We start from the raw sequence: 6000 nt of genomic DNA, 5'->3' as shown, positions 1-6000 counted from the left end.
TTTTCTTATAGAAGCGAATGATTGAACTTAGCCGATAAGAACATACATGTACATGGTATATATACGACACCTGAAGGGTTGTTGGAAGAAAGATTCCACCTCTTGAATAAAGGAATGAAACTGTGACTTAGTCGTGTGTGGAATTTAAATACCATTTTATCCGAATGCTTGCAACCATTTGATGTAAACTTCTGAAAAATAATATACTACAATATAAGGCAGTTGAATTTAATTAATAATTAATTTCCAACAGAAAACTTAATTTTGTGTTCAATTTAATTAAATATTATATGTTGGAGACCAACAGCGACCAAGCATATAACCACGTTGGAGGGGCTGTTTTATGATATGTTTGTTAAAGTACCACGGAGTTGCTTTGGTCTTATATTTAATCAAGCTTTTAAAAAAAAACTAAAAGGGCGTAACATAGAATTTAAGAAATGATAGATGAAACTTTGATGACTTCATGGTATAGTATAATATATATTCTGGACCCAAAGATGCTACATATCAACAAAAAATTTGGCTCCATTTCATCACAAGTATATGAAGTAATAAAGTTTGCAACTCAAATTTGACTTTTATTCAAGCTGTTTTTTCTACTTAATTTTTCTTGCTTCTGGTCTTTAAATAATGCTTAAGATGGATTAGGATCAACTTGGGCAAGTTGAATTATTATTGTTACTAACAAAACTGCATGTCTTCTACACCGGGCATTAGATAATCATCAGCATTGCCATGGATAATTGCATTATTCAGCATAAAATATGTTCTAATTAATGAATAATATTACTTAATAATATAATAAAATATTATAAAGTATAAATAATTCATAAAAAATATTAAAATATATTGATTAACAGCATGTGGATCCTTGCTTCTTATTCTGGCCAGGTCTTCCCCATATTTGACTCTCTTTCTACCTAGCTACCTAAGCTCTCTTACATATATGTATAAATATTATCAACAAATTCAGAATGTTTATGTATGACTTAATTAATCAATACCATATGTAAACAGGTGTAAAACCAGTTGTACTTTCACAATTTATTAAAATGCTTTTTTTTAATTACTACGAATTATGACATACATGCAAGCAATTTCATATATTAATTATTATTGGAAATAATGAATAATAAGGAGTTAGAGACGTGGAAGCCAGTGATCCTCTAACTACGAATATTAATTTATACTTAGGACTTAGCTGCCCCATACTCTCTCATTTAATTTATACTATTCCTTTTCATCATCAATTCTAATTAATTACCAACTCCTTCTAACCTTAATTAGGTTCCAATTGCTGTTTGTACTGTTAGGTAGTAAGGATAAAGAGTATAAAGAGTTAATCTCGCATTAAAAAAAATTAAGATGCGAACAGTTTATAAGATATTAATTAATTCGATATATTAAGGTTTTGAGTTTGATATGATTTTTTTAGGTGAAAATTTATGTGCCGTTATTTTTATATTATATATTTTAATTGAATATTTTTACAGTTATTCGTGGTTAAGGTTGAAGGAGAAAGTTTTTGGTTAAGGTCTTCCAAGAAGATTTTGTCAAAACGTTGATCGTGTCATGGCAAGGTACAATGCATACTTTAATTCTTTTGATTTGTTAGTTTTGAAGTTGCAATTTAACTTATTATATTTGTACTATAAATTCTATGTTTCTCTTTATTTGTTTTACCTTAATGGGTTTCTAGAAAATTACTTCTAAGACTAGGAACTATTTCCCAACCTAGTTACAAGTCTTTGAATGTCCTTTTCATTGCCCATTCCCTTTGTAGCGAATAACACCCTGCCTCCTCTATTCTTCTAATCTTCACTTTGCGACCCCTTATAAATTTTCCGCCTAAAAAAATTAATAATTATCGATTAGGTTTTGTGATATGCCAAAGGATTGGATGGATCTACCGAGGTATAGCGAAGAGTATATCAATGGTGTTATTAGTTTTTTGGACTTTGCATACTCTGAGGGAGAACCGGACGGACGACAAATTCAATGTCCTTGTAAGAGGTGTTGTAACATTAATTGGTATAAAAGAGATGTGGTATTCGACCATTTAGTAGCCGACGGATTTGTCAAGAGATATAGAACATGGATTAATCATGGCGAATGGGCAATCCCGATGGCGGTTGACGATGACACGGATGATGAAGAAGGTGCACGCGATGACATTGAAGGACTGCTTAATGATGCATTTGGAGATGTATCTCATGCTGAGGGTGTTACTGTAGGTCAAAATGAAGAGGCTAAAAAGTTTTACAATTTAATAGATGGGGCAAGTCAAGAGTTATACCCCGGTTGCAAGAAATTTTCTACATTATCTTTTACCATCCGTCTGTACTTGTTAAAGTGTTTGCACGGTTGGAGCAATGCCTCCTTCACTTCACTTCTTGAGCTATTGAAAGAGGCAATGCCTAACATTAACATACCTTCATCTTTCCATAAGACAAAGTCTATGATAAGAGATTTAGGTCTGGATTATAAAAAAATTGATGCTTGTCCTAATGATTGCCTCCTGTATAGAAAAGAACTAAAGGATTAAAAACAATGTCGTGTGTGTGGAACTTCTCGATATACTGAAAATTCCAGTGATAATAGCGAGAACCAACCTGACAAGAAAGGTCGTCCTATTCCTGCAAAGACTCTGAGATACTTTCCTATAATTCCAAGACTTCAGAGATTATTTATGTGCTCAAAGACGGCAGCTAGTCTGAGGTGGCATGATGAGGAGCGCGTAAAAGATGGGACGTTAAAGCATCCTGCTGATGGCTTAGCGTGGAAGAATCTTGATGAAATCGATGAAGAATTTGCAAAAGAATCTCGCAATATTAGACTAGGCTTGTCAAGTGATAGGTTCAACCCATTTCGTAGCATGAACATTTCATGGAGCACGTGGCCCGTGATGCTGATGGTATACAACTTGCCTCCGTGGATGTGCATGAAACCCGAATATTGTATGCTTTCTTTGCTTATTCCTGGGCCACAATCACCTGGTAAAGACATTGATGTGTATCTACAACCATTGATAGAAGACTTGAAGTTGTTGTGGGAAAAAGGAGTCAAAACCTATGATGCATCAAAGAATGAGACCTTTCAAATGCGGGCAGCTCTTTTGTGGACAATCAACGATTTTCCTGCTTATGCTATGTTGTCTGGGTGGAGTACAAAGGGAAAGTTGGCTTGCCCTTGTTGCAACAAAAATACCAGTAGCTTACAACTAAAACACAGTCGGAAGACAGTTTATATGGACCATCATGTCTTTTTACCCATGGATCATCCATGGAGAACCAATACAAGGTCTTTTAATGGGAAGCAGGAATTAAGACCTCCTCCACCTGTTATAGAAGGACCCGAACTTTTTGAGATGCTACAAAATGCTGAGAATGTCTTTGGAAAGAAGCAAAGTACATCAAATAGTTTCCCATGGAATTGAAAAAAAGATCAATTTTCTTTGAATTGCCTTACTGGCACAAGAACCCACTGCATCACAACTTAGATGTCATGCACATAGAGAAGAATATACTTGACAGTGTAATTGGAACTCTCTTGGATATCCCAGGCAAGACAAAGGACCATTTGAATGCTCGATATGACTTAAAAGATTTGGGTATCTGGAAAAATCTTCAACCAAAGGAGGTGAATAATGGCAAGAGAACAAAGTTAGCAAAGGCATGCTTTTCTATGACTGCTGCAGAGAAGTCAGTTTTTTTGTGGTGTTTTGAAGACAACAAAGCTACCTGATGGCAGTGCTTCGAATATATCACGCTGTGTACATCTAGGAGAAAGAAAAGTTTCTGGGTATAAGACCCACGATGCTCACTTTATGCTTCACTATTTACTGCCAATACCGATTAAAAGCATCCTTCCTGATCATGTGGCCATTGCGTTGATTCGACTAAGTTCCTTTTTTCGTCGCTTATGCAAAAAGTTCATCACACTGGAAGAGATAGATTTACTGGAGTTAGAGATTGTGGAAACATTATGCCAGCTTGAGAGGATCTTTCCCCCTAGTTTTTTTGACATAATGGTTCATCTTCCCATTCATTTAGCAAATGAGGTGAGATTGGGAGGTCCGGTGCAGTTTCGTTGGATGTATCCTCCGGAAAGGTACATGTGTACATTAAAGTCATATGTTCGCAACAGAAGTCGGCCCGAAGGTTCTATTGCAGAGGCATATCTGGCTGAGGAGTGCTTAACTTTCTGCTCAAGATACTTGCATGGAGGTGTGCAAACAAGACTTAATAAGCGGCCTCGGAATGATGATGATCCTAACGAAGACGAAGTTGTGCCATCAAAGTTGTTTTCTAACAAAGGTCGTTCGTTAGGCGTGGGAAATGGAGAACCAATTAATCTAGATGATAGATCAATTGCTCAAGCCCATGTGTATGTATTACACAATTGTGAAGAAGTGGCAGATTATGTTAGGTAACTTAATTAAACTTTTTTTTATTCCGATCAAGTTCACCCATATTTTTTAGATCAAACCTAACTATTATTAATTATAGAGAGCATGAGGAAGAGGTTAACAATCAGCGAGGAACGAAATGGAGAAAAGCAAAAGTTCACAACAAAACGTTCGTGCAGTGGTTTGAAATTCGTGCGAGGGATCCAAATGTGCCTTTCTGGCTAAAAGAATTATCTCGAGGTCCAAGCTCTGTTGCAAGAAAATTTTCTGGGTATGTAATTAATGGATACAGGTTTCACACGGTGGAACGTGAGGCAAGGAGAAAAACACAAAACAGTGGTGTCACATTAACTGCTTTAACTTCAAGCTTTGCAAGTGCTAAAGATCAAAGTCCAATCCAAGACAATGTAGCTTATTATGGCAGGTTGTTTGAGATAGTAGAGTTAGACTATTTTGGGCGTTTTAAGGTTGTCTTATTTCGGTGTGAGTGGTACGATGCTGGGAGAGATAAGTATGGTCTTACATTTGTTCACTTCCATAAGAAATGCTTCCAGGATGAACCTTTTATACTAGCATCTCAAGCACATCAGTGTTTTTATGTGCAAGATCCATATGAACATAACAAACATTATGTTATGGAAACTGTCCCAAGAGACTTATTTAAAACAGGCGACGAATCTGAGTCTGAGGCCCGTCAAGCACACTATAGTGAACAACACGAGCGTATAATGAGCCCTGCCATACCAGCTGATGATGGTGAACTTATTCTGGAGAGGACTGATTTACGACCCACGGTTATTGAAACGGTTCCCCAAGTGACTTCTGCCCAAGAATATGAGGCAGACTTCATTGGAGATTCTGATTCTGATTGGTCATCCTAAGCAATTTATTTGCTTAATATGTACATATGTATACTCAAGTTTTCTTCTTCACGGTTTTATTTGTAAGTAATACTTATTTTTTTGTTAATTTGTTAGTCTCTTACATTTTTCTTATCTTGATTTTGATGGGTATATTGATTCTACTTAACTAATTTATTTGTGTAGGAATAAGGAATTTATTGATCTTAAAGCTACATCAAGTAAGAATTTGCTTAGACAATTTGAGGCTAAGAGACAAAGGATTGTAACTGAACGCAAGAAATATGAAATGGAAGCTGCAGCTGTTAATGACAAGGATAAATCAGAGCGAAGGGTGGATGAACCAGAAAGTCAATTGGAGATGCGTGCAACCAAAGGACAGAAGAATTCCACGTCAAAGAAGCTGGATTTTAGTCATTTGCAAAGCACATTCGACTCTATTAGCAAAAGGACTAACTCCACGCCTACCACCTTGGAAGTACAGCCAAACATTCCACCGCAACAACCTGAAAATAAAAAGAGAAAGGAGCTATTGACTATGCCTACTGCTGAGAAATTCAAGAATGGAGTGCAGGGTGGAAAATCAACACAAGGCTTGAAGAAGTCTAAGCCTACAAACATGGACGCAGATGAACTTACAAGGAAGCTCGAAGCAATCAACATAGGGCAGCAGCAGAATATTCAACTCACAGATGAAGAGACTTAAACAGGGCAAGATGACACAACTTT

At 36.3% G+C, this 6000-nt stretch overlaps 1 pseudogene; it reads left to right on the top strand.

Moving 5' to 3' along the window:
* Nucleotides 1-1882: 1882 nt before the first annotated feature.
* On the top strand, nucleotides 1883-3439 carry LOC107615551 (uncharacterized; annotated as a pseudogene).
* Nucleotides 3440-6000: the final 2561 nt, after the last annotated feature.

This window comes from Arachis ipaensis, chromosome B9 (assembly GCF_059453495.1).
Source record: "Arachis ipaensis isolate K30076 ecotype BB chromosome B9, ASM5945349v1, whole genome shotgun sequence".
NCBI lineage: Eukaryota > Viridiplantae > Streptophyta > Magnoliopsida > Fabales > Fabaceae > Arachis > Arachis ipaensis.
Note: the sequence above shows the minus strand (reverse complement) of the source record. Positions and strands in the feature narration are given on the sequence as shown.